Source organism: Equus quagga, chromosome 18 (genome assembly GCF_021613505.1).
Source record: "Equus quagga isolate Etosha38 chromosome 18, UCLA_HA_Equagga_1.0, whole genome shotgun sequence".
Classification (NCBI taxonomy): Eukaryota; Metazoa; Chordata; class Mammalia; order Perissodactyla; family Equidae; genus Equus; species Equus quagga.
In genome coordinates, this window is record NC_060284.1 from 22,598,799 (window position 1) to 22,618,077 (window position 19,279).

Consider the following 19,279-nt stretch of genomic DNA (forward strand, 5'->3'; position numbering starts at 1 on the left):
AGATCAAAGGCTTTCCTTCTGAGGTCATATCAAGAAGATAAAAAGTAAGGTAAAAGAAATAGTCTTTTAAATCTTCTAATGACTGTGATTAGGAGCAAAGGTGATGAGGATGGTGGCAGGGTTGGTAGGAGATGTCATTGTGACTGTTGTTCAGGGCTTTTTCTTACCTACTCCTGTGTGGAGAGGAAGTTGTAGGTCAACTCCAAAACAGCATCTCGAAAGGCCAGGACACAAACACCAACATAACAGATCTCAGTGGGTGTTTAGACTCCGCTGTCCTCTCTGTGTTGTGTTTCCTCTGTAGTTTCTTTTTTGCCTTAACCTCTGGGATGTTTATTTCCTCACGTGAGAGGCTCCCCCTCCTATATTTTTTTTAGTGCTCAAAACAGTCTCCTTTTAAAAAATGTAGTTCATTTTGCTATTCCTTTGATTTTTTTTCCTTCTCTTTTCTCCTGTTTCTTGCCATGCCCCCCACCCCCACCTCTCCGCTTTCTCTTCAACCCAACTTCATAGATATGAATTACTCTTTATTTTTTATCTTATTCTCTAATCCGGTTAATCAGTCCCAATTCTCTTGGGGTTGGGGGTTCAGAAGGACATGGATGAGTCCATTGTCTTAAATACACTTGGAATTTAATTTATATCATGAAAACATTGTACGTTTGCACTAAGAAATGTAAGCAAACAGTGTAACATGACTTCGATCTTTCACTTCTTTCAAGATTTTTGACTCTTGGCATATAGTGGGCCTACCTTTGCTATTCAAACTCTCTGTATTTGCGTATCAGATAAAAACCATGTAAATAGGTTTTTTTTTAATTGGGTGAACAATTATTTTAAAAAAGAGCTTGTTTTTGGAGGTAAACATACTTAAGTGTAAATCCCATGTGTGCCATTTCCTTCGGCAATAAACTTAAATTTTCCAAGGCTTTGTTTTCTTGTCTCCAAAATGGAGATTATAAGACCTGTCTCACAGAGTTGTTATATAGATTAAATGAGAAAATGTATAAAAATACCTAGCAGAGTTTGGCACTTTGATACTCATATTAATGTATTGCAGGGAAGGAAAAATAATTTTCCCTCTCCTTCTGAGTTCTTAGCTGAGACCCCTGTAATGAAAGATTAACAAGAGAAAAATAAACAGAAGTTTATTAACATGGACACCTCACGTATACGTGGGAGATAGCTAGGGAAAAATGAGTGACTCCCTGCGGTGGCATAGAATTTAGACTTGAATACCATCTTAATAGGGAAAGGGGAGGGAGATGTAGGCCTCTTAGGGGAGGGTAAATGGTTTTTAGGAGAGATGAATGGGCCCTTAGAAGAATACTTGGGAGGTGTGCTTGCCTGGGTGTGATGTTGACTTCTAGTCTCCTCTCCTGAGATGAATCAGCCCTCCCTGGTTGATGAAGCTCCTGGGGAGAGGACTTAGGACAATCAAGTTCTTTTTGGACCAACTTGAGGCAGATAAGAGAAATTCAGAGAAGGGCTCTCCATGCATTTGCTGTTTTTCAAGTGCCTATAGCTTAAAATAATCAGTAACCAAGGCAGCATATTTTGGAGTGGCATGTACTAAACTTCTAGTCATATTTTGGGGTGGCATATTCTGCTTCCCTTCAATATCAAGAGGATAAAGTATGTCTAAAATACTCTAAGAAGGAAGATACATTTTAGTAACCACAATTATTAAATATACTTTGAGTCTCAAAGAGGTTAAATTTTAACTATCTGGAAAACTTTCCTATTTTGAATAACTCATACTCTGAGAGTTACCCAGAGGGCTTTGTAATACTTTAATTTTTTGTTTCTTTATATGTACTGACTTTCATTTCAAAAACTTTTTTTTTTTTTTGAGGAAGATTAGCCCTGAGGTAACTGCTGCCAATCCTCCTCTTTTTGCTGAGGAAGACTAGTCCGGAGCTAACATGTGTGCCCATCTTCCTCTACTTTATACGTGGGATGCCTGCCACAGCATGGCTTTTCCAATCGGTGCCATATCCACACCTGGGATCTGAACCAGCGAACTCCGGGCCACTGAGAAGTGGAACATGCGAACTTAACCGCTGCACCACTGGGCCAGCCCCTCAAAAACTTTTTAATCCTCTGTGATAAAAGGTTCTGTTAGCAATTTATGCAACTGATGCGGGGTCGGTGAGCCGAGGAGTTGAAAGAAAGATTTCTTAGACTCTCAAGATCTGGTAGGAGTGCTCTTTTATTTAGAGAATAGTGTGGAATAGCATGGGGACAAGACCCACGGGCAGTCAGAGCTCCTGCTGCTGCCCTGAGTTGAGGGTTAGGGCTAATTTTATACGGCATGGGTTTGTGAGTCATTTCTTTACAAGATAAAGGAAAGAACATGAAACAAAAGTTCAAATGGTACCAGTGCAGGTGGGGTCTGGTCATTGGGTGATCCCATGACTTTTAGACAAGAATCAAATCGGATTAAGTAAAGGTTAGAAAGGTTAGAAGCCACCACCCTAAATCAGTTACATGAGATTGCCAGACAGCAACCAACTTAAGTTCTTTCCTCTGGCATTAAGAGTTTCTAGAGATAAGGTCATCCCCCTTCTTCCTGGCACAGAGAGGGAGGCATCTTTACAGATAGAGGTTTCCCTTAGAAATGTAAATCTTTCCCAACAAAGGGACAAGCAAGCAAATTCCACTCCTTGGAGCCTGCTTCTCATCTGTAGTTTTAAAAGTAACCAGCCTAAAGGTCCTCATCATAAACTGTTTTAAAATTAACCAGCCTAAAAATCCTCATCACAACTATGCTTAGAAACCTAAAAACTGGGGTAAGTGTTTGGGCATGGTTGCCCCTATATCTACTACAGATGTTTATCTAATACTTAGATCAAAATTATTTTGCCTTTGCACAAATACAGCAGTGGTATTTTTTTGCTCCTATTTACATGTCTGCTGGAACACTTTTAAAGTTGTGTTGTTTTTATTTCTAGATAACTTAAAAGTTGGTTACGTACCTGCTTCTTAGGGATTTGTAAATGCAGTCACATCAGCTAACACGTATTGCTTACTATATGACCCATCTAGATTCTATATAGGCCATGTCCTTGTATCTTAAGTGTACTTAACAAAAAGCAAACACACAACTCTGTTGAAACTTACAGTTTATAAATGTAGTGTTTTAAAAGTATGTTAAAGAAGGACCTTAGTCCCATTTCTGTGTAAATTACATTACCTGTGAAGCATTATTGCACATTTACATAAATTCACATTTGTCAGGTCACACGGAGAGGGAAAACTTAATATAATCATTTCATAATCATATAATCTATTCAATATCATTGCAATTTTGTAAACTGGTGTTCGTATAGATACAAAGTAACGTTCCACAGAATATGCAGTTTTCTACTTGTTTTTCAGTGCTCTTCAGTGTATGTGTGGTGGTGTGTCGAGAAATTGGATATGGTACATGTTTTCTCTTAACATCATTATAGGCAACAAAATTCCTTTGCTTTGTTACAGCTTACTAGGTAGGTCCCATAGTGAGCAAAGCTCCATGTTGACCGTTGGCTAATTCTAGATTACAAAAGTACTTGTGATAAAAACTGTAATAGGAGGTTGAAATTTTCAGCGCAAAGATGTCCCCCCTCCTTTTTTTGAGGATTTTGTTTCTTTTTAAAAAAATTTAATGATAGCAGTGGTTTCAGAAGAAAAGTGTGAAAGTGTACTGTGGTCTTTGTCAGATGTGAGACTGTAATGGGGTTGCACAATGCTGAAGCCTAATGCTGGGACAAGTAAAGTTAAAGTTTTAGGCTCTGTCTTATATTTCAGAATGGGAGCTGTATTGTTTCTTGAAGAATTAAGAAGGTAAAAATGCATGCTTAACACTCAGATTTGCAGTATTTTGCCCACACATCTTCAAATAACAGAAAGTACATACTTTTGTTAAATAATGAAGTTTTCTGGAATTCTGTTAACTTGAGGAAGGGTACTTAGAATAGGAATGTGAATATTTCAAATTTCTAATGATTCTTTTGATGAAACTTTCTTTGTAGCATTAAACACACTAATTCAGAATAAAGAATAAAGTTATTGCTTGCTTAAAAAAATTTTAACATAAAAGGTGCTATATGTGTTAAAAATAAAATGTTTCAACTTGATAAAGTTGTAGGAAGTTTTTCTTTCTTTCCCAGCTCTGTCATCTTATTATTGCTCTTTGAGATAGAGTCCAAACCTGTGTGGTTATTTAACTATTGGATTTCTTCCTTCTCAATTGGGAAATTAAAACAGAAATTTACAGTTGATTTTATAGTATACATTTAAATATAAAAATTTAAATCTATCGTAAACCATTTACCCTAAACATTAACGTGCCTATGTAAAAATATGCATACTGCATGTATAATTACCTTCGTGTTTAAGAGTTCTGATGAGTATTAATCTATTTGCCACGATCTGATCTACAGTCATTTTCACAATCTGGTACTTGAAAGCTCTTAAAAACACCAACGTTATATCTTATTTCTCTCTATATTTAGCAATTCGTTGGCAACAATGAGATGACATGAAGAGTAAGATAGAGGTGATTAGATTTGGCCACTTGCACCTGAGCTGTTGGAAATTGAAAATTTGTCTAAAGAAAGAAATGAAATAAAAGGTTTTTTCCCCAGGGCTTACTGGTTTATTTGGAAACCTCAGGTTTGTAATCTAGTCTGTTGATTTGACATAGTCCTTTAATATATTGGCACAATTACACTATGTTGGAAATTGTGCTAGATAAATTCTGGGGACATACTACTAAATAGGATGGATAAGCTTCCTGCTTCAATGGAGCTTACATTCTATTTGGGGATAGCAAAAAATAAGTAACCAAGATGATGTTATAGAGTCTAAGTGTTGTGAAAGAAACAATAGCAGATGGAGTGATAAAGGGTGATTGGGGAGCTATTTTAGATTTGGTGCTCTCTGATGATTAAGATGACGAGAGGGTGCCAGTGGTGTCTGGTTTTTTAAAATGATAAGCTAAATTATTCAGATCAAGTTTTTAAGTGAAATTAAAGAATTAGACTGGATATAATGTATTTTAACTCTTTAAAAATACTTAGGCTCTGAAAAGATTGCCACTTTTTGCATAACAGCCTGTACCCAGATAGGGACTGAAGAGAGGAATGTTTGAATGCTGAGCAGAATAGGATGATAAAATGGGAAGAGATTTTTGAAAGAAGTAACTGAGAAGTATGGCCACAGACTGCCTTTCATACATGTTTGTGTTGCAGGTATATGTAGCCCAGCTTGGCAGGAGATGGTCCAATCTGGTAGTGTCCTCCAAGCACGTGTAAGCTTCTGTAGATAAGGCGCAGTACCTTACAGCAAACCCATACAAATACATTTCAAGCAAGTAGTCAAAGATAACAAGGCACATGGAGAAACAGACAACTGAACAAGAACCAGCAAGAACAGACAGCAAAATCGGAACTCTATAGACTTAAGATTTTGAAATTATTAGACACAGATTTAAAACAACTATGCTTACAAATTATGACACATAGGAAAATATCTGCAAGGAAACCATAAAAAGCAACATAGCAGATTTGAGAAAGAACCACACTAAGTTTTTAGAAATGAAAAACACAGTAACAAAGTCAGTGAGACTTCTGGTTCAGGCTGTGTTAGTTTGTATCAAATGAACCCTCCTACTGAAACCGATTATGAAAGTTAGGCCATGTATGCACAACAGCTGCTTGAACGCCTTGGAGAGCAACCAGTGTAAGCTGGACTTGAGGGGCTGTGATTCTTGAGAAAAGGACAGCTCATGAAATGATCTGCATATTTATTCTGGTTTTTTCCTTGAGGGAATTTTCCGATTCTCAGTGCTAGACAGAGCTCACGCAGAAAGCAGCAGTTTTACTGAACTAAGGGTCCAAAGAAGCAGGGAACTGTGGCTGAATCCTGATGGCGAGAGATCTGCAGAGAATTGAATATTCTACATATAATATCTGCATATAAACTCTCCTTCAAGTATGGTAGCTTAATAACTACCAGGCCCAGAGCAGGACTTTGGAAACCCATCATACAACATTGACTGTGAGGCTAAAGGGCCGACCAGAAATTTCAGCAACCTTGGGAGATACGGATTAGAGTTCAAGTTCATCAAAAACTAGAAAGTGTCACACTTAAACCAGTATCTAAAAAATATATACCCTCAGGATATATTCACCTGTGTATAGTTACTTTGTTTTCAACAGCTAAAGATGAAAGAGAATCTTTTTAAAGAAATAGAATAGGCCAGACACTGATCTTTTATCTTGTAAAATATAGAAGAGTTACGCTGTGTCCCAAATGCAAATATTGCTTGAGTTTTTAGAGATTAAACTATGAAAAGAATACATTTTTGCTTTATACCTATACATTATCTGAAAAAGCAATATATGCTCCTTAGTAACTTTTCATTTGCTACACCGGATTGTTGCAGGAGACAAGAAGTACTTAGAGGCCAAGGATATCCTTGTATTGGTCTATACATAATTCTTTAAGTCATCTTTTTGTTTCTATCTAGCTAAAAGTTTCTAGTTTATCTTTGCTCTCACATACAACCAATTTTTAAATGCTTAGGGAAATTTGATGTAGGCACTAAAATGTCCTCAGGATTGACCAGCACAGTTAATGCGTGACCAAATGCATTCAGTGTCCACAGGAACATACGTCACTCAGGAGCATGTTTTTTTACAGGTCAGTGAATTTTCTATAGAGCTATTGCTGAGAATTATTTTTAAAGTACCTTCTTAAATATGCTTGTCTAAGTCAATAAGTCTCGTGCATTAGAAAGTTTCCAGGCAATACATAAAGCAAATCACTAAACAAACTGTTGTTCTCTCAAGTGACATAATGTCTCTATTTTACTTACTATTCACGAGAATTTTACTACAAAAACACAAGTCATTTCTGTTTTGTTCTTAGTGGGAATTATTTTGTTGTTTTCTTATAAGATTGATTTCATAGGTCTTGAGGTCTTGAATTTTCTTAGGTTTCTTTTTCCATACACACACACACATAGGCACACACAAACATTTAATATAGCTTTTTAAATAGTTAGTGTTCTTTCAATCAGAATTTATTTTTGCCATGTTTTGAGCATCTTGTAGTGAGCTTTTCAGTGAAATTTTCTGAGTGTAATATTTTGTTACTTTTTTTCCAAAATCTAATCTCATGGCTGTTTTTTTAGAAATTCATCTAAAACCTTGGTTCTCAAACTGTGTTCCTTGGAATAGCATTCTGTGGCCATCACCTGGGAACTTATTAGAAATGCAGAATCTTGGGCACTACCCCAGATTTACTGAGTCATAATCTGCGTTTTAATAAACCCAAGTGATTCCTATGCACATGGAAGTTTGAGAAGCACTGATCTGAATGCCTGGTTCCTAGTGCTTATTTTTAATCTGCCTAACTCTTAAAGGGAAAGGACCCTATATTTCAGAAAATATACAAAGCACAGTCAAAGATCAAGGTATTTTAAAAGCTTTCGAGGAATATCTCAGAGGCTGATATAATCTGTACTTTTTAGAAAATGATAATAAATATTCCTTTTGTTCCTAGTGGTTTTACCATGTCATTTGTCATTCCCCCTTCCTTTCTTTTCGCTTATCTGATCTAATCTCACATCTTTAGCTCTCAGCTCTTTGCTGTAGATTTTTTAAACTAATATCGGGTCTAACTTCTCCACTTGGGCTCTAACATTTCTGATATTCATCATGCCCCAGGTAGTATATGTTATCATCCTTTTCGAACTATGCTTTCTTTCCTAACTTCCTTTCGTTAATTAGGCCCAGTAAAGTCTCATGTTCCTGAGTCTTTTCACAGCTTTTCTTGTATACAGTGATTTACCCTTTTTTTTTACTCCTGTAACCACTTTTATCCCTTCTGTAAGAGATGGAGATGGAATTCACATCTTCTACATAACTATCTATTTCCACATTACTTTTACCTCTGTAACTAAAGTTTCTGACAGAAAACAGTCTTTGGAATGCATCTTTTTAATTTAAAAAATTACTCTTAGGGGCTGGCCCCGTGGCCAAGTGGTTAAGTTCACGCACTCCGCTGCAGGCAACCCGGTGTTTCGTTCGTTCAAATCCTGGGTGCGGACATGGCACTGCTCATCAAACCACGCTGAGGCAGCGTCCCACATGCCACAACTAGAAGGACCCACAACGAAGAATATACAACTATGTACTGGGGGGCTTTGGGGAGAAAAAGGAAAAAAATAAAATCTTTAAAAACAAAAAATTACTCTTAGTCAAGGTGAAAATAGTATACCGACAAGTACACCTTGCCGGTTGGTTGACTGTGATCATTAATTTTTAAGTTTCTATATTTTACAGTTAATAAGGTTTCCATTTTATGCAGTAACCAACGCTTTACAAATTTTGACTCATTAAAAAACAAGAATTCAATGAAAACCCCCAAAATAGAATGGTTCTTATAAAGCAAATAATCAGTGCCTTCACCCTTACATATGTAAGAAGAGGAGTTAACATTTACATTTGATTGCTTGGCATAAAATGGACACGTTGTTATTTCTTAAGGCTGAATTAGATTATACAAATGGAAACTAATGAATACTAACTTAAAAAACAATTTTAGAAATGGAAGAACATTAAAGATCATAACTGCCTTATTTTATAGTAAAGGAAACTGAGACAGCAGTTAAATGTTTCTATTTCATGCCAGAATAGTATGCAGAGCTTCTCTCTCAGCGTTTGAGTTTTAGTGTTAAGTCCAAAAGCTTGAAGATGTAAAATTTCCAGATTATGTTCACTTCCTATTTGGAATAAAAGGTTAGCACTTGGATTAAATGGCAGCATTTGGCATCAGACTACACGAGAGAAGTTGTTTTTTGTTTTGTTTTTTGAGATTGGCCCTGAGCTAACATCTGTTACCAGTCTTCTTTTCTTCTTCTTCTCCCCAAGGCCCCCCAGTACGTAGCTGTACATTCTAGTTGTAGGTCCTTCTAGTTCTGCTGTGTGGGATGCCACCCCAGCATGGCCTGATGAGCGATGCCAGCTCTGTGCCCACGATCCGAACCAGTGAAACCCTGAGCCACGGAAACAGAGTGTGCGAACTTAACCAGTCGGCCACAGGCTGACCCCATGAGAGAAGTTTTAACACAAAAGATTTCATGTTCTAAAAATTGATCCAAAGAGTAGGATGTACTTGATAGTTTTCAGTTAATGGATTGTTGGGGACATCTAGAATTGTGTGTTTAAAAGCTTGTAGGATTTTGCCAAGTTTCACTCTATGCATTTTCTCAACTGTCTTTTTCTTTATAAGGCATGGCAATCATTTTACCTTTTATAGCTTTTGTGTGCTTCAGCTATATAGCACAGTTGGGAACTATTCAATTTTGCACTTGGGAAAACAGTCCCGTTTTCTGGGTTATAACTACTGAAACAGTTTTACCCTCAGTTGTTTTTATTGAAGAGTAGCCAAATACTCCTACTATTTTAAAGATATTTAAGATACCAGTCACTCAGAATCAAAATTAATGTCTGTAATATATTGGTTTCTAGGGTTTGTTTCCTTTGTTGTTGTTGTTGTTTTTGTAAGGTTTGTCAGGCTTTGTTATTGACTGGATTGGTGGGTGGGTGGGTTGGGGGGTTCCCATGTGAGCCTGGGATTGTGAAGAGGAAGAAAAGCTTCAACCCCAGTTGGGGAGGAGCGTTTCTGTAGTTGACGTGAGCACAGACGTAAAAGGAGTCCGAGTCACAGTAACTCCTGCTTGACAGTGGTCACCCCGAGCCCCTCACTCCCCCAGGGGTGTGGCGGGTGGGGGCAGTGAGGGGTACCCAGTGAGCAGGTACTCAGAGGCCTAGTCTCAAGTATAATGGGGGAAAATTTTTGTGTTTATTCAAATGAGCATAACCCTGATAATCTCACTCTGTTAGTTTGGGGAATAGGAAAAATAGATGAAAGCTAGAGCAAAAATATTTTTTAAAAGCCTATTTTCCTAAATGCTAAAATGTTTGGTGGGGACAGTCAGGAAAAGAGAGATGCTGTATACAAATGCCTTTGGATTTGTTGTACGTAGGCTGTTTCTCATAATCTGTTGTTTATCTTTTTGATCCAAGTTCCTATCTCCAAAACATATCCATATAATCTCTCAGTTAAATTTTCTTAGTACCATGAGATTCAAATCTTTATTTCCTTTAGAAGAAAAAGTCTGTTTTAGCAGTTGCTCTTTTCCATGTGGGCTATCTGCAAAGGAGGAAATTTGAAATCTAAATTTAATATAACTTCAAATATTTACTTTTAAATGGTTAAAAAAATCCAAAAGAGTTATGCTGTGAGAATTAATAGAGCCTTTTAGAAGTTCTTCTAAACTTCAGTAAGTGCAGAGGTGGGATTTCAGCCTGAAGTTCTTGTGTGCGCAAGGGGAAGTCTGTGACCCAGCCCTGGGGCTCGATCCCAGTCCAGACCATAAGAGTGGGTGTTTAGTAAGTGATGGATCAGGTGAAGAAGCATCTTTGAATAGGGAAAGCACAGTGTTGCTGCCTTACCAGTTTTTAGGAAACACTTGATTTGTTATGGTTGATTTCTTAGAAGTAGGACATAGCATTAAATCAACAACTGTTTAAGATGCTTTACATCTGTTTTGTGTGACATATGAAACAAGTTGAAGGTAAAAATCAGGAGAAAAAATAGAATAATGTTTATATAGTCTTGAAGTTAGTTAGAAACTTATCATTAGTATTCATACTAGATAGGATTTTATTTGCAGTTAACCAAAGTTAAAATGAGTTTTGAATGCATTCAATATTCATGAACAAAAGTCAGTGGGTTTTTTTCCCTCTTTTCATGAAATAGCATTATAAAGTTAAGTGCTTATGTTACCATTGACCCATTTAATCAGATGTGCTCAGTGGTGCATATTCTGGGTGTGTTAGAACAAAAATAGTCAATTTTTGTAATTTCTTTTATGCTTGTCTTGAATTTTACTTGATGTTGTTATTCTTCTAGGCGCTGTCAGATGTATAATTTTTTTTTTTAGTAAGCAGCTTAGTGTAGCCTTTTGTGTTTTTCAGCAATAGGATTGTTAGTATGTGGCTAAGGAAAATGTTTGCTTATGCCACCAAACATAGTTTCCAAATACTTTTTGTTGTTCATTTATTGATTCAAAAAATGTTTATTGAATGCCAGCCATACATCTCAACCATTTAACGTTAGTGCCTAAACTATGATTGTGTGTCATTGTTTACTAAGGAGATGCTTCTCTGTCAGAGGAGTGCCTCACACAGCAGATACTGTTTATAAGCCTTTATAAAAGGAGTATTTACCTCTGTATTGGAGTCACTGTCATCTGAAGAATGACAAAATAAAATTTTGTGTACCAATTGGAGTGTGTTCCCTGAACTATTTGATACATAGTTTTATATGAGAATATAGCAGAACAATATCGTGTCTAGGAATATGGGGAGTGGAGTCATGGTGAAGAGTAAGGTGCTGTAGAGCTTCACATTTTTCAAAGAATATTAAGGGTTAGAAGCCACATAGTTCACCCCCTCAACCAATGTAGAAATCCACTTCATATTGTTTTTGATAGGCCAGCGTCAGATCTCTACTTAACATTTCTAGAAATAGTAACATTAGTAAAGGATAATAAATTTTCAGTAACTCTCATTATTGGAAAATTCCTTGTTAGTTGAAGTAAAGGTGCCTCCTATTTTCCGTTCTTTGGTCTCAGTTTTGACCTCTGGTGTTAACAGGTTAAGCCTAATTTAACTATCTAACCTAACCTTCCACATGATGGCAGTTGACATGTTTAAAGATAGTTATCATGTCCCTCCAGTAAGCTTTTTTTTAATATCTAGTGTATTTGTCATTAGTGTCATTAAGTTGATTGCAGCTCCTAGTGACTCTGTGTACAGCAGAGCAGACAGAACCCTGCCCGGTCTTTCTTGCATTATCCTCTCATCTTTCGGCCCTACACCAGACAGTGCTCTGCTGCTATTCATAGGGTTTTCGTGGCCAATTTTTTCGGAAGTGGGAGACCAGGTCCTTTTTCCTAGTCTGTTTTAGTCTGGAAGCTCCACTGAAACCTGTCCACTGTGGGAACCCAGCTGGTATTTGAAATACTGATGGCATAGTTTCAGCATCACAGCAACATGCAGCCGCCACAGTTTGAGCACCGACAGACGAGTGGTGGTTCCCTGACCAGGAAACAAACCTGGGCTGAGGGAATGAGAGCGCCAAATCTTAACCACTAGACTGCCAGGGCTGGCCACCTAGTGTGTATCTTTATAAAACTCAAATTCAGAAGGATCGTTTATCATGTATGAATTCCCTTTTGCCCACTTAGAATCCTCTTTTATTGATGTTGGCTTTGTCATTTTTCTTGAGCTTTTCATGTTTTCGCCCTTCATAGCTTGAGAACTTTTTTGGGGTACTTGAGCCTATAATTTTCCTAAATATTCAAATAAATCAATCTTGATCGCTTTTTAGGCAAAGAAAATCTGTTTTCATGTATTTAAAAAAATCGACTCTTGAAAACCATTGTATTTAATGGTATGGTGAATATTAAGGTATAGTCTAAAAAGTTAACTACAGTAAAACCCCAAATTAAGTGATATTAGAAGTTCTGTGTTTGAATAGATGTCAGTGATTTACGCAATTGGCAAAATAATAAAACTATACATGAATTCTGTGTAGCAGTCCTGGATTCAATAATTAAATATTAAATGAATGTATATTTTTGTTAGCCTCCATTAATGGAGAAAACTAGGGAGAATAAAAGATTCTAGGGAGATGAAGAGTAGCTATAAAGAGAAGAATCTTAAGAAAAATATAGTAACACTGGATTGGACAGAGGCATTAATGGCAAAGTGTTATTCATTTGCCTCTGATGGTTTTCTAGCCCGCTCAATCATAGGTTGTACAACAGGAGAGAGATAAATATTTTTAATACTCTTCCATTATAGACCATTACTTTTTGGATACGTAAGTATTTAGATTGCTTTTATGGCGTGTCTAAGAGATTCTCTTTTACTGGAAGAACTGAGATGCTCCCCAGTTGTAATTAGTGAAAGATATCACATGTCAATCCTTGTTCTCCTCTAATCACATTAACAAAACTTAATGTATTTGGGAGAATTCTTCTCTAGTGAAGTAACTTTTTAAAAAAATTTTATTTATTTTTAATTGCAGTAACATTGGGTTATAACATTATATAGCTTTTCAATGTACATCATAATATATTTTGAATTCTGTGTAGATTACATCATGTTCACCACCCAAAAACTAATTATAGTCCATCCCCTCACATGTGAGCCTAATCACAAAATAACTTTTTCTTAGAATTTTTTAGAATGAGTATAATTTCAGAAAAGAGTGGATTTCTGTTAGCAATTTTGTGAGCAGTGAGAGATTGTTTCTTTTGTCCCTACTTCTTCTATGTAAGGAAAATATCCTCATTACATTTTTAATTGAGTGAAGACAAAGATGTATTTCAAGAGCCGTATTATTTTTGTATATAAGTAGATCTTTTCATATTTTAAATATTAGAACAGGAGAAATTCTTGTCTAATCTGTTATTATGAAAACAAAATTTTAGATAAGTACTTTTGTGAAATTCTTGAAACATGCTGGAAAGTTTTGTAATAGGCTATTGTAGTGTCCCAGTAATATTTGGGGAAATGCTTATTGTTTTCCTTATAATGTTTCCATTACCTTGAAACGCACCACTAATGCCTAGGGATAGTAGTGAATTAATGAAAAATTTTAGCATTGACATAACCCACTCAGCTTATTTTTTGCTGCCAAAATATCCAGAAGACATTTAGTAATGCTGTGAGCCATAGGAGTTGCTGAGCTAGTTCACTGTGATGGCACTACCCAAATATGCAGGGAATCCTTAAATAAAGGGCATCGAAGTAAATAATGCACACGGAGCACTTAGTAGTCAGCAGGGGCTGGTTTGCATATATAGGCACTGCCTGCCTGCTGATTGATGAGGCCTGTTACCATGAGATGTATTTATTAAAGGCAACACTTGAGTAATTCTGTGCACAAATAATTAATAGCCAAATGATTATAGATTTTAGTTAAATAGAGTGGTCAAGATGAAAATTCCTAATGAAATAGATTGAATCGTTTCATTCTATTGACTCATTTTACTTGAAATTATTAAAGCTTAAGATCGCTACTTAAAGTCATGCTATGAGTATTCTAAGTAAAATCTGAATGATTTTAGTTAATTCTAATATTAACTTATGATAAATCTGAAATGAATCTTCAGATATTTGCTAACGAAGATATTGGCTTAGTTCATTTATTAGCAGTAATTTTTGTTCACTAGCAGCTGCTGAATTAAAGACAAGTCATTAACATGCTGTTGTATAACTTTTTCTCATCTTTCGTTGAGTGGTTACTAGTATTTTTTAACTTAGAACTTTTTTCTCTCTATAATATTGACTGAATGAAATAGCAATCTTCTAAAGGAGAAAGCATTTTAAAGTGGTGCTTTTCAACTAGGTGGGTGATGCTGTCCATTGCAGTAGGATGAAAGGTTAAATTCTTTTCTAACAATAGCATAAAAGCTTGTTGGTCAACAAAATCTGTGTGGATTGTACCTAAATAATCTCTTAGTCTCTTTCCTTCAGGCCGCTGGTTATACTAGAAGCTGCTGGAAGTCATTTAGGAACCCAGGTACATCAGAGTTTATGAGACTATTTGTTCTAGCTTAAAAAAATTGAAGCTGTATTCTAGAATACACTTTGATACACATACGCTCCCACACATACATCCGTATAAAATCCTAAGAGATACATATATATGTGTGTGCATCTTTCTACTTTAGATTTTGTGGTCATTGGCTTCCTAGCACATCAATAAAAAGATTTACCAAACATTTAATTTGTAAATCCTGCCAGCATTCCCACAATGATTGGCTCAGGCCTCTGGGTTTTATAGAGAATATACAGGAGGACATGAACTCAGGCACTATGAGTACCCAGCACTGCCATCAGAGCAAGGCTGGTTAAAATGTGATAGAAGAAACCACCTCCCCTGTTTAACGGCTCACCTATTATTTTCTAGTCAAAATTTTTTTCTCCTCAAAATACTTGACACTCTCCTGACATCTCCAGTGAGACACAGCTATACAATATTTTTTCCATTCTAAGTCTACTGCACGACACATGGCTTTTCATGATTTTTAAGCAGTATCTTATAGTGTGACATGGTTATCATTTATGCACAATGCTAATGCATAAAACCATTGCTCTCTCAGTGCCCATGTCCTTGCCTCTTTCATTTAAATGTAATGAGATAGAATTCTCCTTTAAATGCTATACTTAATCATTTTCTGTGTTCTCTTGTACATCCACTTTTAAAACTGTCAGCAGTCTCCACTATATTATCTTTATTTTCAGTGAAATAAAATGGTACTACTCTTTCTACCCTCTAACCTTATTCGCAAAATTTATCTAAAAGTAAATGTTGCTTCTTTAAATTGTAGCATATAACAGCTAAAAAAGGTACTCAGCTTTCTGAATTGTGAAGAAAAGAAAATAATCCTATGTCAGAAAGAAAATTACTCAAATCACGTATTCTTGGGCACTGCTTTTAGGTCTAATCTTCCTGACGAGTGGTTTAAATTGAATGTCTCTTGTGTTAAATCTCACAGAAGCCAAGTCAACTTATCTAAAATCTTCCCTAGATAGAATCAACATATATGGAGTGACTAAAAAATAACAAGACCAGTTCAAAAGTCTTACATGGAAATCTGTCTCATTTTTCTTTTCATAGCTTGTGTTCTTATGGCAAAATAACATATGACATGTTGAAGGACATATATCATTAGTTAATGGCTCCTATTTGAAATTTGATAATTACATTATATCTAGCACTTAAGCAAAAATGAAGACTGATTGTTTATGTCATGTTTTGACAAAGCACTTATACACTGTAAATTTTGAGATATAATTGCTGAGCAAAAATAACTTGTTAATGCCTTATTTAATTGCATTTACTCTATCAGTTATCTAAAAGCTTCAAATCAGTTCTTTAGTGAACTTTCTAAATTCAGCAGTGAGTAACCTTTTAGCCCAGCGCATAAATTGTTTTGACAAGCTTTTTGAAATGGCAAGTAGGTGAATTTATTAGAAAACAATGCAGAATAAAATAAAAAAGACTTTGAATAGATGTAATGACTATTTATATTTCGTGGGCTATATCTTAAGAGGGTTTGGCAAGCCCCATTATATTAAAAATCCCTCATAGCTAATATTAAAATCTAGGTTCTAATTCTGTAGCTACCCAAATGCAAAATCCAGGAGTTTGAGATTAGAAAATTGCCGTGTCCAATATTGTTAATGTCCAGCCGGCTGTTCCTTCCTCTGTGTATACAATGTGTGTTATATGTTTACCTTTTCACATCCCCTTGCCCTGTGTATTATATAAGTATGATTATTGACCTCCTGGAATCTTTGGAAAGGAGTGAGAAGAAAAGATAAGCAGGCTTAAATTAAATGCAATTGCAGACATCAGAGGGACATCCAAGAAAATGGGAGCAGCTGGTCTTGCTGTGAGAGTCTCAGAACATTCAACTAGGCTAGTACCTGTGGACACAGAAATGGGCTTTAGATTGAACGGTTGCCATGAACTATACCATTTGACTATTTACTGTCTGTATTTATAATATTGGGCTCCTCTCTCACTTGCCATAGATAGCTTTTGCTAAATTCTGATAGCAAACAACTCCAAAAGCTCAGTGGCTTATTTATTCTCCTATTATGTATACTTTGTGGATCTGCTGTGGCTCTGCTCTGGGCCCTCTTCCTTCTGAGACCCAGGCTTAGGGAGAACAAAGAAGAGTAATGGAACTTGTATCATGGCTCTTAAAAGAAGTTTGCTTGGAACTGGCACGTGTCACTTTCACATTTTATTGGTAAAAGTAGGTCAAATGGAAGCAGGAAATATAACCCTCCTATAGGAATAGGCCCAGTAAACGTGGGGCAACTAATCCTAGGACAGTAGTCAAATCTATCACATAGACATTGACAATTCTATCTCCCCACCCTCACCAACCTCTGCCCCTACCCCCCCCCCACTGTTTATGATAGAGAAGTACAGAGTTTTTTTTTTTTAGCTTTTATATGAATCTTGATGTTTTTCTTAATTACTGTTTACATATTATAGAACAAGAATTAGGAAGTAACAGTAAGATCAGTAACCCTGCTGAATGTAGAGATTAGTTTACAGAGCGTATTATCTTTTGCTTTTGATAGAGTAGCTTTCAGGGGATTAAGGAACCAATAGAAAGATTTAGAATAACAAATTACTTTGTATTACACATTTTTATATCTTAGATGTTTTCATAAGTAGACTAAAAGTAGATGTTCTGCTCTTGTATTCATGTGGATATAAATCTGAAATATTTTGAAGTACCAAAGCTTTTAAAGTAAGGTTTCTTATTTATAATTTAAAATGGAATAAAAGCACATAAAAATAAAAATAGACTTCTATGCTTTCACCTTGGTAAAAGTAATATACAGTTTTTTATTTTTACTGCTGGGTGTTTGTTTTTGGTATTGCCCTCCATAAGCCAACCTGCCTTCTGCTTAATACTTAGTTATTACAAATGTTATTGTGGTAATGTGAGCTGACTTCAGTGTATTGTGTGCATATCTTTTTTTTAAAGATTTTATTTTTTCTTTTTCTCCCCAAAGCCCCCCGGTACATAGTTGTGTATTTTTAGTTGTGCGTCCTTCCAGTTGTGTCATGTGGGATGCTGCCTCAGTATGACTTGATGAATGATGCCGTGTCCATGCCTAGGATTCGAACGGGCAAAACCCTGGGCCGCTGAAGCAGAGCGCTCAAACATAATCACTCCGCCACGGGGTTGGCCCCATGTGTGCATATCTTAATGAAATATTCTACCTGGTCCTGATCAGGAAGGGGGTATGTTTACATAATGTTAATCAAGCATTTGGAAAAGGGCGGTACTGTACCTTTAATGGGTACATGTGTCTATCACACAAATTTAGCAACCACCTGCTTAAAATACAAATCACTGACCCTGGAAATTGTCAAGGTTAATTGTAAGTCTTATTGTCTTTTAAAAAGTATGCCTTATGGTATATCTTAATATATTTTGGGTCCTACTTCATTTGTAGATTGTGGAGTTTTGTTTTTTAATATACCAGAGTAGTTCTCTGCATTCTTTGTTCTCTCATTTCCTCCGTCTGATTTGGATACCTTGAATTTATTTTTAATTTAAAAAATTATTTTTGAATTTTGTTTGGTTTGCATTTATTTGGTTTAAAACCAACTGGTACATTTTGGAAGGTAGGTCTTTCAAAGCTGCTTTAAAGAACAAAACCATTCATTCATTCAGCAGACTATTGACTGATTGTAATCTTTTAGGTTATGAGTTGTTCTCCTGAGAAAGACAGATGATAAATATATAAGTGCTGTAATGGAGGTTTGTATTAGTGATTTTATATATTATAAAGCCAAGTTCCTTTTCAGTTATTAAACTGTTTTTGGAATTTGGTAATATTGTCATGGTTTTGTACTTCTGCATGGGCTTCTTGAGACTCACTCCTAAGAGATTACCGTATTAAGAACTTGCCAACACCAGATCTGAAACAGTATTCTCACGTAGAGGTTTTCAGTACATTTCCTTTCCCATTGTAAATGGAAAAGTGCTTCTTTTGTCCATACAGATTAATGGAGTTGTTGAGCTGAAGTCATTCCATTTGAACAAAGTCCAACAAAGCCTAAAGGGTACTTAATCCTTCCATATATGTGAGACTTGGTATTGATGTGTTTCAGATTTTCCAACCTCTTTCCTGACCATCTTTCATTAAAACATATAGAAAATGGTGCTTATGCTTCTTAATTAGTCTTTCAGGCAGTTTCCTAAGATTAGAGAAGAGAATTGGTCTCAAGATAGTAGGTAAAGGCAGAAAATAAAATTGGGGCAGTCAGAAAAAACCTCAAAAAGCCACATTTTAAATAGATAGCTTTTTTCCTTTTTTTTTTTTTTAAATCCTTGATGGTTTCAGTTAAAAAGTTGTCAACACATTTCAATGTTATGATTGTAATAATAAATGCTGTTTAGTTGCTAGAGTAATTGAAACAGAATTGTTGGTTTTCTCTCTAAAGTTAAATCACTAAATTCCAACTCTCGTTTTGCATCACTGCAGAATATCATCCAGTTAATCCGAAATATTTGTGGAAATATAAAAATTTTTTTGAGTAATTATACTTAATTTGTTTTACTTTTTAAATTTTTTTTAAAGTTATTTATAACTTCTCTGAATAC

The 19,279-nt window shown here is 35.8% G+C and overlaps 1 protein-coding gene across 2 annotated transcripts in view; it reads left to right on the forward strand.

Annotated features, from left to right (window-relative positions):
- Positions 1-19,279, forward strand: part of HS2ST1 (heparan sulfate 2-O-sulfotransferase 1) — a 166,530-nt gene that overhangs the window by 63,074 nt on the left and 84,177 nt on the right. The gene's annotated exons all lie outside the window — the stretch shown is intronic.